The 17,132-nt window shown below is 45.6% G+C and overlaps 18 non-coding genes across 18 annotated transcripts; 6 read left to right on the top strand and 12 right to left on the bottom strand.

Moving 5' to 3' along the window:
- Positions 1 to 491: 491 nt before the first annotated feature.
- On the bottom strand, positions 492 to 573 carry trnas-cga (transfer RNA serine (anticodon CGA)). Its single transcript has one exon. It is a non-coding gene; the product is annotated as a tRNA-Ser (tRNA).
- A 119-nt stretch (positions 574 to 692) lies between these two features.
- Positions 693 to 764, top strand: trnae-cuc (transfer RNA glutamic acid (anticodon CUC)). Its single transcript has one exon. It is a non-coding gene; the product is annotated as a tRNA-Glu (tRNA).
- A 1,106-nt stretch (positions 765 to 1,870) lies between these two features.
- trnas-uga (transfer RNA serine (anticodon UGA)) lies at positions 1,871 to 1,952 on the bottom strand. The gene has a single exon. It is a non-coding gene; the product is annotated as a tRNA-Ser (tRNA).
- Positions 1,953 to 2,485: 533 nt separating this feature from the next.
- On the top strand, positions 2,486 to 2,557 carry trnae-cuc (transfer RNA glutamic acid (anticodon CUC)). Its single transcript has one exon. It is a non-coding gene; the product is annotated as a tRNA-Glu (tRNA).
- Positions 2,558 to 3,041: 484 nt separating this feature from the next.
- trnas-gga (transfer RNA serine (anticodon GGA)) lies at positions 3,042 to 3,123 on the bottom strand. The gene has a single exon. It is a non-coding gene; the product is annotated as a tRNA-Ser (tRNA).
- A 119-nt stretch (positions 3,124 to 3,242) lies between these two features.
- On the top strand, positions 3,243 to 3,314 carry trnae-cuc (transfer RNA glutamic acid (anticodon CUC)). The gene has a single exon. It is a non-coding gene; the product is annotated as a tRNA-Glu (tRNA).
- A 551-nt stretch (positions 3,315 to 3,865) lies between these two features.
- Positions 3,866 to 3,937, top strand: trnae-cuc (transfer RNA glutamic acid (anticodon CUC)). Its single transcript has one exon. It is a non-coding gene; the product is annotated as a tRNA-Glu (tRNA).
- A 484-nt stretch (positions 3,938 to 4,421) lies between these two features.
- Positions 4,422 to 4,503, bottom strand: trnas-cga (transfer RNA serine (anticodon CGA)). Its single transcript has one exon. It is a non-coding gene; the product is annotated as a tRNA-Ser (tRNA).
- A 675-nt stretch (positions 4,504 to 5,178) lies between these two features.
- On the bottom strand, positions 5,179 to 5,260 carry trnas-cga (transfer RNA serine (anticodon CGA)). Its single transcript has one exon. It is a non-coding gene; the product is annotated as a tRNA-Ser (tRNA).
- Positions 5,261 to 8,148: 2,888 nt separating this feature from the next.
- Positions 8,149 to 8,230, bottom strand: trnas-uga (transfer RNA serine (anticodon UGA)). The gene has a single exon. It is a non-coding gene; the product is annotated as a tRNA-Ser (tRNA).
- A 1,678-nt stretch (positions 8,231 to 9,908) lies between these two features.
- trnas-uga (transfer RNA serine (anticodon UGA)) lies at positions 9,909 to 9,990 on the bottom strand. Its single transcript has one exon. It is a non-coding gene; the product is annotated as a tRNA-Ser (tRNA).
- A 1,687-nt stretch (positions 9,991 to 11,677) lies between these two features.
- Positions 11,678 to 11,759, bottom strand: trnas-uga (transfer RNA serine (anticodon UGA)). Its single transcript has one exon. It is a non-coding gene; the product is annotated as a tRNA-Ser (tRNA).
- Positions 11,760 to 12,848: 1,089 nt separating this feature from the next.
- Positions 12,849 to 12,930, bottom strand: trnas-cga (transfer RNA serine (anticodon CGA)). Its single transcript has one exon. It is a non-coding gene; the product is annotated as a tRNA-Ser (tRNA).
- A 119-nt stretch (positions 12,931 to 13,049) lies between these two features.
- Positions 13,050 to 13,121, top strand: trnae-cuc (transfer RNA glutamic acid (anticodon CUC)). The gene has a single exon. It is a non-coding gene; the product is annotated as a tRNA-Glu (tRNA).
- A 956-nt stretch (positions 13,122 to 14,077) lies between these two features.
- trnas-uga (transfer RNA serine (anticodon UGA)) lies at positions 14,078 to 14,159 on the bottom strand. The gene has a single exon. It is a non-coding gene; the product is annotated as a tRNA-Ser (tRNA).
- A 1,088-nt stretch (positions 14,160 to 15,247) lies between these two features.
- trnas-cga (transfer RNA serine (anticodon CGA)) lies at positions 15,248 to 15,329 on the bottom strand. Its single transcript has one exon. It is a non-coding gene; the product is annotated as a tRNA-Ser (tRNA).
- A 119-nt stretch (positions 15,330 to 15,448) lies between these two features.
- Positions 15,449 to 15,520, top strand: trnae-cuc (transfer RNA glutamic acid (anticodon CUC)). Its single transcript has one exon. It is a non-coding gene; the product is annotated as a tRNA-Glu (tRNA).
- A 956-nt stretch (positions 15,521 to 16,476) lies between these two features.
- Positions 16,477 to 16,558, bottom strand: trnas-uga (transfer RNA serine (anticodon UGA)). The gene has a single exon. It is a non-coding gene; the product is annotated as a tRNA-Ser (tRNA).
- Positions 16,559 to 17,132: the final 574 nt, after the last annotated feature.

The raw sequence follows: 17,132 nt of genomic DNA, 5'->3' as shown, positions 1-17,132 counted from the left end.
CAGGGAATTAGATCACATTGATGCTCTCCAATAACAATCTCCTGCAACTGTTTCCTTGTGCTTTTAGATCTCCATCACATCATTCCACACTTTGACACACTTCAGTTGGGCTGATAAGTACAAATTCTATATGAACTGAAGATGAATAAATACACCTCTCTCAATGTTGAAAGATGTATAGAAGGGGGCCCGCTTTTGTTGCTCCCCATCACATTTTAAAGAACAACGTACAGTTGCCAATGTAGCAGCTGGTATAAAAACGGAGGATCCCAACTTGCATACAGACCCGGCTGATGGATTGACAGTTTTGAGGGGTTTTGCTGTAATTCATTGACTAAACCTCCAAGTCATGGGAAATGATTTAGAAGGCCTACTTGGACAATGCATTGGCTAGGAATTCAGGAGCGTTGGGAATGTCTGCATGCGTTATCTCCCTGGAGAAACCCATTATCACTGGAACACTGGGAAGAAAGGGCCAAAAGGGAGGGATACGTAGCTGGCAGGATTCCAACCTGTGCGGGGAAACCCCAATGGATTTCGAGTCCATCGCCTTGACCACTCGGCCACAACTACTCAAAGACTCAAGCCGGGCTGCTTTCCAATGCGAAATAACGAGGTGTAACGACCAAACTTGTGGGAGCCTGACTACTGGGTTATATTGTTTTCATTCTCGTTCTTTCTCCTCTTGACTCTCCCTGATGGTCTAGTGGCTAGGATTCGGCGCTCTCACCGCCGCGGCCCGGGTTCGATTCCCGGTCAGGGAATTTGGTCATTTTGATGCTCTCCAATAACAATCGCCTGCAACTGTTTCCTCGTTCTTTTAGATTTCCTTGACATCATTCCTCACTTTGACACGCTTCAGTTGGGCTGATGAGTACAAATTCTATATGTACTGAAGATGAATAAATACACCTCTCTCAATTTTGAACCATGTGTGGAAGGGGGGCCACTTTTGTTGCTCTGTAATTCACTGGCTAAACCTCCAAGTCATGGGAAATGATTTAGACGGCCTACTTGGACAATGCATTGCCTAGGAATCCCACAGAGGGGTCGTGGGCTATGCAAGCAGCTCTGCACCCATATATACCCCCGACACTTTGAAGCTACGTCTTCAAATGTCAGCTCCTTCCAGAGTCATTACTGCATTTACCGGCGTCCTCGTGGCTTGGAGTGTTTACATTTCTCCCACATCTGAATCCACAAAGCCATATTGTTATTGTTCATCCCCAAACTCTGCCATTTGACCCCATACTTTCAGACCATGCGCTACATGAATGCCTGTGTGTAACACCTCCCCTTAGGAAGCAAATCCCACCTTCCACTTGAACAATGGGAAAAAAGGGTCAAAGTTAAGGCTTACGTAGTAACAGGATGTGAACCTGCGCTGGTAATCTCCAGTGCACGTCGAGTCTATGGGGTTGAGCACGGGGACGAAACTGCATCCAACGGGAACATAGGATGCTGTCCTGGAACAGTTGGACTTTGACATATGAAGCCTCTAAGCGGGGATGACGTCAAGCACCGTCAAAGACAGTCCACATGTGAACGCTTGGCCGAAGGAATGCGCCAAGTTTTTTACATGGCATCAGTCAAAAGAGACTGCGACATAAGGAGCAGGTCAACCGCTCGTTTGGATCACAACAGGAGCCAAAATTGTCATCAATCTATATTTACTTAGCTGTTGCACAGAAAACTCAAATAATACGAGATCAATAGTCACAGGCCTTGCTGCTAAAGTCCATCAGGAACATTATTTGTTTTTGCCGCTTAATTCAGCTCAGGTGCGTTGGAAATGTCTGCACGTGTTATCTCCCTGGAGAAACCCATTATCACTGGAACACTGGGAAGAAAGGGCCAAAAGGGAGGCGTACGTAGCTGACAGGATTCTAGCCTGCGCGGGGAAACCCCAATGGATTTCAAGTCCATCGCCTTGACCACTCGGCCACAACTACTCAAAGATTGGAGGTGGGCTGCTTTCCTGGGATGACTGAACTTTGACAGCGTAAATCACAAATCGGCCACAATGTCAGGGAGCGTCAAGGAAGCTCCACATTAGAAATCTTGACCTAAACAGAGGGTAGACTTATTTACAGAACATGGGTCGAAACAAAAGGAGCTGTCAACCATTTTTTTTTCATTTACAGGAGGCGCAATAATTATTAGGAATTATTACTAAAGTTGCTGTTGCACTGAAAATGGAATTCAAATGAGATAACGGACTTGTTTTATAGAGAGGCCAATGAATTTGACAACAATATTTAACCTTTCAAAAGTGCAATCGTTGTATTATACATTTTGTGAATACCAAAGTTGGACCTGAGACCCCCTATACTGTAGCGGCTAGGAGTCTCGCTCAGGGAATGCTGACCGGCAGCAAGCCTCTGCTGCTTTCAAATGCGAAATAACGAGGTGTAAGGACCAAATTTGTGGGAGCCTGACTACTGGGTTATATAGTTTTCATTCTCGCTCCTTCCCGTCTTGACTCTCCCTGATGGTCTAGTGGCTAGGATTCGGCGCTCTCACCGCCGCGGCCCGGGTTCGATTCCCGGTCAGGGAATTAGATCACATTGATGCTCTCCAATAACAATCTCCTGCAACTGTTTCCTTGTGCTTTTAGATCTCCATCACATCATTCCACACTTTGACACACTTCAGTTGGGCTGATAAGTACAAATTCTATATGAACTGAAGATGAATAAATACACCTCTCTCAATGTTGAAAGATGTATAGAAGGGGGCCCGGTTTTGTTGCTCCCCATCACATTTTAAAGAACAACGTACAGTTGCCAATATAGCAGCTGGTATAAAAACGGAGGATCCCAACTTGCATACAGACCCGGCTGATGGATTGACAGTTTTGAGGGGTTTTGCTGTAATTCATTGACTAAACCTCCAAGTCATGGGAAACGATTTAGAAGGCCTACTTGGACAATGCATTGGCTAGGAATTCAGGAGCGTTGGGAATGTCTGCATGCGTTATCTCCCTGAAGAAACCCATTATCACTGGAACACTGGGAAGAAAGGGCCAAAAGGGAGGGATAAGTAGCTGACAGGATTCGAAACTGCGCAGGGAAACCCCAATGGATTTCCAGTCCATCGCCTTGACCACTCGGCCACAACTACTCAAAGACTCAAGCCGGGCTGCTTTCCAATGCGAACTAACGAGGTGTAACGACCAAACTTGTGGGAGCCTGACTACTGGGTTATATAGTTTTCATTCTCGCTCCTTCTCGTCTTGACTCTCCCTGATGGTCTAGTGGCTAGGATTCGGCGCTCTCACCGCCGCGGCCCGGGTTTGATTCCCGGTCAGGGAATTAGATCACATTGATGCTCTCCAATTGGAGGTGGGCTGCTTTCCTGGGATGACTGAACTTTGACAGCGTAAATCACACATCGGCCACAATGTCAGGGATCGTCAAGGAAGATCCACATTAGAAATCTTGACCTAAACAGAGGGTAGACTTATTTACAGAACATGGGTCGAAACAAAAGGAGCTGTCAACCATTTTTTTTTTCATTTACAGGAAGCGCAATAATTATTAGGAATTATTACTAAAGTTGCTGTTGCACTGAAAATGGAATTCAAATGAGATAACGGACTTGTTTTATAGAGAGGCCAATGAATTTGACAACAATATTTAACCTTTCAAAAGTGCAATCGTTGTATTATACATCTTGTGAATACCAAAGTTGGACCTGAGACCCCCTATACTGTAGCGGCTAGGAGTCTCGCTCAGGGAATGCTGACCGGCAGCAAGCCTCTGCTGCTTTCAAATGCGAAATAACGAGGTGTAAGGACCAAATTTGTGGGAGCCTGACTACTGGGTTATATAGTTTTCATTCTCGCTCGTTCCCATCTTGACTCTCCCTGATGGTCTAGTGGCTAGGATTCGGCGCTCTCACCGCCGCGGCCCGGGTTCGATTCCCGGTCAGGGAATTAGATCACATTGATGCTCTCCAATAACAATCTCCTGCAACTGTTTCCTTGTGCTTTTAGATCTCCATCACATCATTCCACACTTTGACACACTTCAGTTGGGCTGATAAGTACAAATTCTATATGAACTGAAGATGAATAAATACACCTCTCTCAATGTTGAAAGATGTATAGAAGGGGGCCCGGTTTTGTTGCTTCCCATCACATTTTAAAGAACAACGTACAGTTGCCAATATAGCAGCTGGTATAAAAACGGAGGATCCCAACTTGCATACAGACCCGGCTGATGGATTGACAGTTTTGAGGGGTTTTGCTGTAATTCATTGACTAAACCTCCAAGTCATGGGAAACGATTTAGAAGGCCTACTTGGACAATGCATTGGCTAGGAATTCAGGAGCGTTGGGAATGTCTGCATGCGTTATCTCCCTGAAGAAACCCATTATCACTGGAACACTGGGAAGAAAGGGCCAAAAGGGAGGCATAAGTAGCTGACAGGATTCGAAACTGCGCAGGGAAACCCCAATGGATTTCGAGTCCATCGCCTTGACCACTCGGCCACAACTACTCAAAGACTCAAGCCGGGCTGCTTTCCAATGCGAACTAACGAGGTGTAACGACCAAACTTGTGGGAGCCTGACTACTGGGTTATATTGTTTTCATTCTCGTTGTTTCCCGTCTTGACTCTCCCTGATGGTCTAGTGGCTAGGATTCGGCGCTCTCACCGCCGCTGCCCGGGTTCGATTCTCGGTCAGGGAATTAGATCACATTGATGCTCTCCAATAACAATCTCCTGCAACTGTTTCCTTGTGCTTTTAGATCTCCATCACATCATTCCACACTTTGACACATTTCAGTTGGGCTGATAAGTACAAATTCTATATGAACTGAAGATGAATAAATACACCTCTCTCAATGTTGAAAGATGTATAGAAGGGGGCCCGCTTTTGTTGCTCCCCATCACATTTTAAAGAACAACGTACAGTTGCCAATGTAGCAGCTGGTATAAAAACGGAGGATCCCAACTTGCATACAGACCCGGCTGATGGATTGACAGTTTTGAGGGGTTTTGCTGTAATTCATTGACTAAACCTCCAAGTCATGGGAAATGATTTAGAAGGCCTACTTGGACAATGCATTGGCTAGGAATTCAGGAGCGTTGGGAATGTCTGCATGCGTTATCTCCCTGGAGAAACCCATTATCACTGGAACACTGGGAAGAAAGGGCCAAAAGGGAGGGATACGTAGCTGGCAGGATTCAAACCTGCGCGGGGAAACCCCAATGGATTTCGAGTCCATCGCCTTGACCACTCGGCCACAGCTACTCAAAGACTCAAGCCGGGCTGCTTTCCAATGTGAAATAACGAGGTGTAACGACCAAACTTGTGGGAGCCTGACTACTGGGTTATATTGTTTTCATTCTCGTTCTTTCTCCTCTTGACTCTCCCTGATGGTCTAGTGGCTAGGATTCGGCGCTCTCACCGCCGCGGCCCAGGTCGATTCCCGGTCAGGGAATTTGCTGATTTTGATGCCCTCCAATAACAATCTCCTGCAACTGTTTCCTCGTTCTTTTAGATTTCCTTGACATCATTCCTCACTTTGACACGCTTCAGTTGGGCTGATGAGTACAAATTCTATATGTACTGAACATGAATAAATTCACCTCTCTCAATTTTGAAACATGTGTGGAAGGGGGGCCACTTTTGTTGCTCTGTAATTCACTGGCTAAACCTCCAAGTCATGGAAAATGATTTAGACGGCCTACTTGGACAATGCATTGCCTAAGAATCCCACAGAGGGGTCGTGGGCTATGCAAGCAGCTCTGCACCCATATATACCCCCGACACTTTGAAGCTACGTCTTCAAATGTCAGCTCCTTCCAGAGACATTACTGCATATACCGGCGTCCTCGTGGCTTGGAGTGTTTACATTTCTCCCACATCTGAATCCACAAAGCCATATTGTTATTGTTCATCCCCAAACTCTGCCATTTGACCCCATACTTTCAGACCATGCGCTACGTGAATGCCTGTGTGTAACACCTCCCCTTAGGAAGCAAATCCCACCTTCCACTTGAACAATGGGAAAAAAGGGTCAAAGTTAAGGCTTACGTAGTAACAGGATGTGAACCTGCGCTGGTAATCTCCAGTGCACGTCGAGTCTATGGGGTTGAGCACGGGGACCAAACTGCATCCAACGGGAACATAGGATGCTGTCCCGGAACAGTTGGACTTTGACATATGAAGCCTCTAAGCGGGGATGACGTCAAGCACCGTCAAAGACAGTCCACATGTGAACTCTTGGCCGAAAGAATGCGCCAAGTTTTTTACATGGCATCAGTCAAAAGAGACTGCGACATAAGGAGCAGGTCAACCGCTCGTTTGGATCACAACAGGAGCCAAAATTGTCATCAATCTATATTTACTTAGCTGTTGCACAGAAAACTCAAATAATACGACATCAATAGTCACAGGCCTTGCTGCTAAAGTCCATCAGGAACATTATTTGTTTTGTTTAAGGAAGCTCCACATTAGAAATCTTGACCTAAACAGAGGGTAGACTTATTTACAGAACATGGATCGAAACAAAAGGAGCTGTCAACCATTTTTTTTTTCATTTGCACTGAAAATGTAAATCAAATGAGATAACGGACTTGTTTTATAGAGAGGCCAATGAATTTGACAACAATATTTAACCTTTCAAAAGTGCAATCGTTGTATTATACATTTTGTGAATACCAAAGTTGGACCTGAGACCCCCTATACTGTAGCTGCTAGGAGTCTCGCTCAGGGAATGCTGACCGGCAGCAAACCTCTGCTGCTTTCCAATGCGAAATAACGAGGTGTAACGACCAAATTTGTGGGAGCCTGACTACTGGGTTATATAGTTTTCATTCTCGCTCCTTCCCGTCTTGACTCTCCCTGATGGTCTAGTGGCTAGGATTCGGTGCTCTTACCGCCGCGGCCCGGGTTCGATTCCCGGTCAGGGAATTAGATCACATTGATGCTCTCAAATAACGATCTCCTGCAACTGTTTCCTTGTGCTTTTAGATCTCCATCACATCATTCCACACTTTGACACATTTCAGTTGGGCTGATAAGTACAAATTCTATATGAACTGAAGATGAATAAATACACCTCTCTCAATGTTGAAAGATGTATAGAAGGGGGCCCGCTTTTGTTGATCCCCATCACATTTTAAAGAACAACGTACAGTTGCCAATGTAGCAGCTGGTATAAAAACGGAGGATCCCAACTTGCATACAGACCCGGCTGATGGATTGACAGTTTTGAGGGGTTTTGCTGTAATTCATTGACTAAACCTCCAAGTCATGGGAAATGATTTAGAAGGCCTACTTGGACAATGCATTGCCTAGGAATCCCACAGAGGGGTCGTGGGCTATGCAAGCAGCTCTGCACCCATATATACCCCAGACACTTTGAAGCTACGTCTTCAAATGTCAGCTCCTTCAAGAGACATTACTGCATTTACCGGCGTCCTCGTGGCTTGGAGTGTTTACATTTCTCCCACATCTGAATCCACAAAGCCATATTGTTATTGTTCATCCCCAAACTCTGCCATTTGACCCCATACTTTCAGACCATGCGCTACGTGAATGCCTGTGTGTAACACCTCCCCTTAGGAAGCAAATCCCACCTTCCACTTGAACAATGGGAAAAAAGGGTCAAAGTTAAGGCTTACGTAGTAACAGGATGTGAACCTGCGCTGGTAATCTCCAGTGCACGTCGAGTCTATGGGGTTGAGCACGGGGACCAAACTGCATCCAACGGGAACATAGGATGCTGTCCCGGAACAGTTGGACGTTGACATATGAAGCCTCTAAGCGGGGATGACGTCAAGCACCGTCAAAGACAGTCCACATGTGAACTCTTGGCCGAAAGAATGCGCCAAGTTTTTTACATGGCATCAGTCAAAAGAGACTGCGACATAAGGAGCAGGTCAACCGCTCGTTTGGATCACAACAGGAGCCAAAATTGTCATCAATCTATATTTACTTAGCTGTTGCACAGAAAACTCAAATAATACGAGATCAATAGTCACAGGCCTTGCTGCTAAAGTCCATCAGGAACATTATTTGTTTTTGCCGCTTAATTCAGCTCAGGTGCGTTGGAAATGTCTGCACGTGTTATCTCCCTGGAGAAACCCATTATCACTGGAACACTGGGAAGAAAGGGCCAAAAGGGAGGCGTACGTAGCTGACAGGATTCGAACCTGCGCGGGGAAACCCCAATGGATTTCAAGTCCATCGCCTTGACCACTCGGCCACAACTACTCAAAGATTGGAGGTGGGCTGCTTTCCTGGGATGACTGAACTTTGACAGCGTAAATCACACATCGGCCACAATGTCAGGGATCGTCAAGGAAGCTCCACATTAGAAATCTTGACCTAAACAGAGGGTAGACTTATTTACAGAACATGGGTCGAAACAAAAGGAGCTGTCAACCATTTTTTTTTTTCATTTACAGGAAGCGCAATAATTATTAGGAATTATTACTAAAGTTGCTGTTGCACTGAAAATGGAATTCAAATGAGATAACGGACTTGTTTTATAGAGAGGCCAATGAATTTGACAACAATATTTAACCTTTCAAAAGTGCAATCGTTGTATTATACATTTTGTGAATACCAAAGTTGGACCTGAGACCCCCTATACTGTAGCGGCTAGGAGTCTCGCTCAGGGAATGCTGACCGGCAGCAAGCCTCTGCTGCTTTCCAATGCGAAATAACGAGGTGTAAGGACCAAGTATAGTTTTCATTCTCGCTCCTTCCCGTCTTGACTCTCCCTGATGGTCTAGTGGCTAGGATTCGGCGCTCTCACCGCCGCGGCCAGGATTCGATTCCCGGTCAGGGAAGTTGCTCATTTTGATGCTCTCCAATAACAATCTCCTGCAACTGTTTCCTCGTTCTTTTAGATTTCCTTGACATCATTCCTCACTTTGACACGCTTCAGTTGGGCTGATGAGTACAAATTCTATATGTGCTGAACATGAATAAATACACCTCTCTCCATTTTGAAACATGTGTGGAAGGGGGGCCACTTTTGTTGCTCTGTAATTCACTGGCTAAACCTCCAAGTCATGGGAAATGATTTAGACGGCCTACTTGGACAATGCATTGCCTAGGAATCCGACAGAGGGGTCGTGGGCTATGCAAGCAGCTCTGCACCCATATATACCCCCGACACTTTGAAGCTACGTCTTCAAATGTCAGCTCCTTCCAGAGACATTACTGCATTTACCGACGTCCTCGTGGCTTGGAGTGTTTACATTTCTCCCACATCTGAATCCACAAAGCCATATTGTTATTGTTCATCCCCAAACTCTGCCATTTGACCCCATACTTTCAGACCATGCGCTACGTGAATGCCTGTGTGTAACACCTCCCCTTAGGAAGCAAATCCCACCTTCCACTTGAACAATGGGAAAAAAGGGTCAAAGTTAAGGCTTACGTAGTAACAGGATGTGAACCTGCGCTGGTAATCTCCAGTGCACGTCGAGTCTATGGGGTTGAGCACGGGGACCAAACTGCATCCAACGGGAACATAGGATGCTGTCCCGGAACAGTTGGACTTTGACATATGAAGCCTCTAAGCGGGGATGACGTCAAGCACCGTCAGGGACAGTCCACATGTGAACTCTTGGCCGAAAGAATGCGCCAAGTTTTTTACATGGCATCAGTCAAAAGAGACTGCGACATAAGGAGCAGGTCAACCGCTCGTTTGGATCAGAACAGGAGCCAAAATTGTCATCAATCTATATTTACTTAGCTGTTGCACAGAAAACTCAAATAATACGAGATCAATAGTCACAGGCCTTGCTGCTAAAGTCCATCAGGAACATTATTTGTTTTTGCCGCTTAATTCAGCTCAGGTGCGTTGGAAATGTCTGCACGTGTTATCTCCCTGGAGAAACCCATTATCACTGGAACACTGGGAAGAAAGGGAGGCGTACGTAGCTGACAGGATTCGAACCTGCGCGGGGAAACCCCAATGGATTTCAAGTCCATCGCCTTGACCACTCGGCCACAACTACTCAAAGATTGGAGGTGGGCTGCTTTCCTGGGATGACTGAACTTTGACAGCGTAAATCACACATCGGCCACAATGTCAGGGATCGTCAAGGAAGCTCCACATTAGAAATCTTGACCTAAACAGAGGGTAGACTTATTTACAGAACATGGGTCGAAACAAAAGGAGCTGTCAACCATTTTTTTTTTTCATTTACAGGAAGCGCAATAATTATTAGGAATTATTACTAAAGTTGCTGTTGCACTGAAAATGGAATTCAAATGAGATAACGGACTTGTTTTATAGAGAGGCCAATGAAATTGACAACAATATTTAACCTTTCAAAAGTGCAATCGTTGTATTATACATTTTGTGAATACCAAAGTTGGACCTGAGACCCCCTATACTGTAGCGGCTAGGAGTCTCGCTCAGGGAATGCTGACCGGCAGCAAGCCTCTGCTGCTTTCCAATGCGAAATAACGAGGTGTAAGGACCAAGTATAGTTTTCATTCTCGCTCCTTCCCGTCTTGACTCTCCCTGATGGTCTAGTGGCTAGGATTCGGCGCTCTCACCGCCGCGGCCAGGATTCGATTCCCGGTCAGGGAAGTTGCTCATTTTGATGCTCTCCAATAACAATCTCCTGCAACTGTTTCCTCGTTCTTTTAGATTTCCTTGACATCATTCCTCACTTTGACACGCTTCAGTTGGGCTGATGAGTACAAATTCTATATGTGCTGAACATGAATAAATACACCTCTCTCCATTTTGAAACATGTGTGGAAGGGGGGCCACTTTTGTTGCTCTGTAATTCACTGGCTAAACCTCCAAGTCATGGGAAATGATTTAGACGGCCTACTTGGACAATGCATTGCCTAGGAATCCGACAGAGGGGTCGTGGGCTATGCAAGCAGCTCTGCACCCATATATACCCCCGACACTTTGAAGCTACGTCTTCAAATGTCAGCTCCTTCCAGAGACATTACTGCATTTACCGACGTCCTCGTGGCTTGGAGTGTTTACATTTCTCCCACATCTGAATCCACAAAGCCATATTGTTATTGTTCATCCCCAAACTCTGCCATTTGACCCCATACTTTCAGACCATGCGCTACGTGAATGCCTGTGTGTAACACCTCCCCTTAGGAAGCAAATCCCACCTTCCACTTGAACAATGGGAAAAAAGGGTCAAAGTTAAGGCTTACGTAGTAACAGGATGTGAACCTGCGCTGGTAATCTCCAGTGCACGTCGAGTCTATGGGGTTGAGCACGGGGACCAAACTGCATCCAACGGGAACATAGGATGCTGTCCCGGAACAGTTGGACTTTGACATATGAAGCCTCTAAGCGGGGATGACGTCAAGCACCGTCAGGGACAGTCCACATGTGAACTCTTGGCCGAAAGAATGCGCCAAGTTTTTTACATGGCATCAGTCAAAAGAGACTGCGACATAAGGAGCAGGTCAACCGCTCGTTTGGATCAGAACAGGAGCCAAAATTGTCATCAATCTATATTTACTTAGCTGTTGCACAGAAAACTCAAATAATACGAGATCAATAGTCACAGGCCTTGCTGCTAAAGTCCATCAGGAACATTATTTGTTTTTGCCGCTTAATTCAGCTCAGGTGCGTTGGAAATGTCTGCACGTGTTATCTCCCTGGAGAAACCCATTATCACTGGAACACTGGGAAGAAAGGGCCAAAAGGGAGGCGCACGTAGCTGACAGGATTCGAACCTGCGCGGGGAAACCCCAATGGATTTCAAGTCCATCGCCTTGACCACTCGGCCACAACTACTCAAAGATTTGAGGTGGGCTGCTTTCCTGGGATGACTGAACTTTGACAGCGTAAATCACACATCGGCCACAATGTCAGGGAGCGTCAAGGAAGCTCCACATTAGAAATCTTGACCTAAACAGAGGGTAGACTTATTTACAGAACATGGGTCGAAACAAAAGGAGCTGTCAACCATTTTTTTTTCATTTACAGGAGGCGCAATAATTATTAGGAATTATTACTAAAGTTGCTGTTGCACTGAAAATGGAATTCAAATGAGATAACGGACTTGTTTTATAGAGAGGCCAATGAATTTGACAACAATATTTAACCTTTCAAAAGTGCAATCGTTGTATTATACATTTTGTGAATACCAAAGTTGGACCTGAGACCCCCTATACTGTAGCGGCTAGGAGTCTCGCTCAGGGAATGCTGACCGGCAGCAAGCCTCTGATGCTTTCAAATGCGAAATAACGAGGTGTAAGGACCAAATTTGTGGGAGCCTGACTACTGGGTTATATAGTTTTCATTCTCGCTCCTTCCCGTCTTGACTCTCCCTGATGGTCTAGTGGCTAGGATTCGGCGCTCTCACCGCCACGGCCAGGGTTCGATTCCCGGTCAGGGAATTAGATCGCATTGATGCTCTCCAATAACAATCTCCTGCAACTGTTTCCTTGTGCTTTTAGATCTCCATGACATCATTCCACACTTTGACACACTTCAGTTGGGCTGATAAGTACAAATTCTATATGAACTGAAGATGAATAAATACACCTCTCTCAATGTTGAAAGATGTATAGAAGGGGGCCCGCTTTTGTTGCTCCCCATCACATTTTAAAGAACAACGTACAGTTGCCAATGTAGCAGCTGGTATAAAAACGGAGGATCCCAACTTGCATACAGACCCGGCTGATGGATTGACAGTTTTGAGGGGTTTTGCTGTAATTCATTGACTAAACCTCCAAGTCATGGGAAATGATTTAGAAGGCCTACATGGACAATGCATTGGCTAGGAATTCAGGAGCGTTGGGAATGTCTGCATGCGTTATCTCCCTGGAGAAACCCATTATCACTGGAACACTGGGAAGAAAGGGCCAAAAGGGAGGGATACGTAGCTGGCAGGATTCGAACCTGCGCGGGGAAACCCCAATGGATTTCGAGTCCATCGCCTTGACCACTCGGCCACAACTACTCAAAGACTCAAGCCGGGCTGCTTTCCAATGCGAAATAACGAGGTGTAACGACCAAATTTGTGGGAGCCTGACTACTGGGTTATATTGTTTTAATTCTCGTTCTTTCTCCTCTTGACTCTCCCTGATGGTCTAGTGGCTAGGATTCGGCGCTCTCACCGCCGCGGCCCGGGTTCGATTCCCGGTCAGGGAATTTGCTCATTTTGATGCTCTCCAATAACAATCTCCTGCAACTGTTTCCTCGTTCTTTCAGATTTCCTTGACATCATTCCTCACTTTGACACGCTTCAGTTGGGCTGATGAGTACAAATTCTATATGTCCTGAACATGAATAAATACACCTCTCTCAATTTTGAAACATGTGTGGAAGGGGGGCCACTTTTGTTGCTCTGTAATTCACTAGCTAAACCTCCAAGTCATGGGAAATGATTTAGACGGCCTACTTGGACAATGCATTGCCTAGGAATCTTACAGAGGGGTCGTGGGCTATGCAAGCAGCTCTGCACCCATATATACCCCAGACACTTTGAAGCTACGTCTTCAAATGTCAGCTCCTTCCAGAGACATTACTGCATTTACCGGCGTCCTCGTGGCTTGGAGTGTTTACATTTCTCCCACATCTGAATCCACAAAGCCATATTGTTATTGTTCATCCCCAAACTCTGCCATTTGACCCCATACTTTCAGACCATGCGCTACGTGAATGCCTGTGTGTAACACCTCCCCTTAGGAAGCAAATCCCACCTTCCACTTGAACAATGGGAAAAAAGGGTCAAAGTTAAGGCTTACGTAGTAACAGGATGTGAACCTGCGCTGGTGAACTCTTGGCCTCTAGAAAGCACGCGCCAAGTTTTTTACATGGCATCAGTCAAAAGAGACTGCGACATAAGGAGCAGGTCAACCGCTCGTTTGGATCACAACAGGAGACAAAATTGTCATCAATCTATATTTACTTAGCTGTTGCACAGAAAACTCAAATAATACGAGATCAATAGTCACAGGCCTTGCTGCTAAAGTCCATCAGGAACATTATTTGTTTTTGCCGCTTAATTCAGCTCAGGTGCGTTGGAAATGTCTGCACGTGTTATCTCCCTGGAGAAACCCATTATCACTGGAACACTGGGAAGAAAGGGCCAAAAGGGAGGCATACGTAGCTGACAGGATTCGAACCTGCGCGGGGAAACCCCAATGGATTTCAAGTCCATCGCCTTGACCACTCGGCCACAACTACTCAAAGATTGGAGGTGGGCTGCTTTCCTGGGATGACTGAACTTTGACAGCGTAAATCACACATCGGCCACAATGTCAGGGAGCGTCAAGGAAGCTCCACATTAGAAATCTTGACCTAAACAGAGGGTAGACTTATTTACAGAACATGGGTCGAAACAAAAGGAGCTGTCAACCATTTTTTTTTCATTTACAGGAGGCGCAATAATTATTAGGAATTATTACTGAAGTTGCTGTTGCACTGAAAATGGAATTCAAATGAGATAACGGACTTTTTTTATAGAGAGGCCAATGAATTTGACAACAATATTTAACCTTTCAAAAGTGCAATCGTTGTATTATACATTTTGTGAATACCAAAGTTGGACCTGAGACCCCCTATACTGTAGCGGCTAGGAGTCTCGCTCAGGGAATGCTGACCGGCAGCAAGCCTCTGCTGCTTTCAAATGCGAAATAACGAGGTGTAACGACCAAATTTGTGGGAGCCTGACTACTGGGTTATATAGTTTTCATTCTCGTTCTTTCTCCTCTTAACTCTTCCTGATGGTCTAGTGGCTAGGATTCGGCGCTCTCACCGCCGCGGCCAGGATTCGATTCCCGGTCGGGGAAGTTGCTCATTTTGATGCTCTCCAATAACAATCTCCTGCAACTATTTCCTTGTGCTTTTAGATCTCCATCACATCATTCCACACTTTGACACACTTCAGTTGGGCTGATAAGTACAAATTCTATATGAACTGAAGATGAATAAATACACCTCTCTCAATGTTGAAAGATGTATAGAAGGGGGCCCGCTTTTGTTGCTCCCCATCACATTTTAAAGAACAACTACAGTTGCCAATGTAGCAGCTGGTATAAAAACGGAGGATCCCAACTTGCATACAGACCCGGCTGATGGATTGACAGTTTTGAGGGGTTTTGCTGTAATTCATTGACTAAACCTCCAAGTCATGGGAAATGATTTAGAAGGCCTACTTGGACAATGCATTGGCTAGGAATTCAGGAGCGTTGGGAATGTCTGCATGGGTTATCTCCCTGGAGAAACCCATTATCACTGGAACACTGGGAAGAAAGGGCCAAAAGGGAGGGATACGTAGCTGGCAGGATTCCAACCTGCGCGGGGAAACCCCAATGGATTTCGAGTCCATCGCCTTGACCACTCGGCCACAACTACTCAAAGACTCAAGCCGGGCTGCTTTCCAATGCGAAATAACGAGGTGTAACGACCAAACTTGTGGGAGCCTGACTACTGGGTTATATTGTTTTCATTCTCGTTCTTTCTCCTCTTGACTCTCCCTGATGGTCTAGTGGCTAGGATTCGGCGCTCTCACCGCCGCGGCCCGGGTTCGATTCCCGGTCAGGGAATTTGCTCATTTTGATGCTCTCCAATAACAATCTCCTGCAACTGTTTCCTCGTTCTTTCAGATTTCCTTGACATCATTCCTCACTTTGACACGCTTCAGTTGGGCTGATGAGTACAAATTCTATATGTACTGAACATGAATAAATACACCTCTCTCAATTTTGAAACATGTGTGGAAGGGGGGCCACTTTTGTTGCTCTGTAATTCACTAGCTAAACCTCCAAGTCATGGGAAATGATTTAGACGGCCTACTTGGACAATGCATTGCCTAGGAATCTTACAGAGGGGTCGTGGGCTATGCAAGCAGCTCTGCACCCATATATACCCCAGACACTTTGAAGCTACGTCTTCAAATGTCAGCTCCTTCCAGAGACATTACTGCATTTACCGGCGTCCTCGTGGCTTGGAGTGTTTACATTTCTCCCACATCTGAATCCACAAAGCCATATTGTTATTGTTCATCCCCAAACTCTGCCATTTGACCCCATACTTTCAGACCATGCGCTACGTGAATGCCTGTGTGTAACACCTCCCCTTAGGAAGCAAACCCCACCTTCCACTTGAACAATGGGAAAAAAGGGTCAAAGTTAAGGCTTACGTAGTAACAGGATGTGAACCTGCGCTGGTGAACTTTTGGCCTCTAGAAAGCACGCGCCAAGTTTTTTACATGGCATCAGTCAAAAGAGACTGCGACATAAGGAGCAGGTCAACCGCTCGTTTGGATCACAACAGGAGCCAAAATTGTCATCAATCTATATTTACTTAGCTGTTGCACAGAAAACTCAAATAATACGAGATCAATAGTCACAGGCCTTGCTGCTAAAGTCCATCAGGAACATTATTTGTTTTTGCCGCTTAATTCAGCTCAGGTGCGTTGGAAATGTCTGCACGTGTTATCTCCCTGGAGAAACCCATTATCACTGGAACACTGGGAAGAAAGGGCCAAAAGGGAGGCGTACGTAGCTGACAGGATTCGAACCTGCGCGGGGAAACCCCAATGGATTTCAAGTCCATCGCCTTGACCACTCGGCCACAACTACTCAAAGATTGGAGGTGGGCTGCTTTCCTGGGATGACTGAACTTTGACAGCGTAAATCACACATCGGCCACAATGTCAGGGAGCGTCAAGGAAGCTCCACATTAGAAATCTTGACCTAAACAGAGGGTAGACTTATTTACAGAACATGGGTCGAAACAAAAGGAGCTGTCAACCATTTTTTTTTCATTTACAGGAGGCGCAATAATTATTAGGAATTATTACTGAAGTTGCTGTTGCACTGAAAATGGAATTCAAATGAGATAACGGACTTTTTTTATAGAGAGGCCAATGAATTTGACAACAATATTTAACCTTTCAAAAGTGCAATCGTTGTATTATACATTTTGTGAATACCAAAGTTGGACCTGAGACCCCCTATACTGTAGCTGCTAGGAGTCTCGCTCAGGGAATGCTGACCGGCAGCAAGCCTCTGCTGCTTTCCAATGCGAAATAACGAGGTGTAACGACCAAATTTGTGCGAGCCTGACTACTGGGTTATATAGTTTTCATTCTCGTTCTTTCTCCTCTTAACTCTTCCTGATGGTCTAGTGGCTAGGATTCGGCGCTCTCACCGC

This window comes from Channa argus, chromosome 21 (genome assembly GCF_033026475.1).
Source record: "Channa argus isolate prfri chromosome 21, Channa argus male v1.0, whole genome shotgun sequence".
Lineage (NCBI taxonomy): Eukaryota > Metazoa > Chordata > Actinopteri > Anabantiformes > Channidae > Channa > Channa argus.
This window is presented reverse-complemented; position numbering and strand designations above follow the sequence as displayed.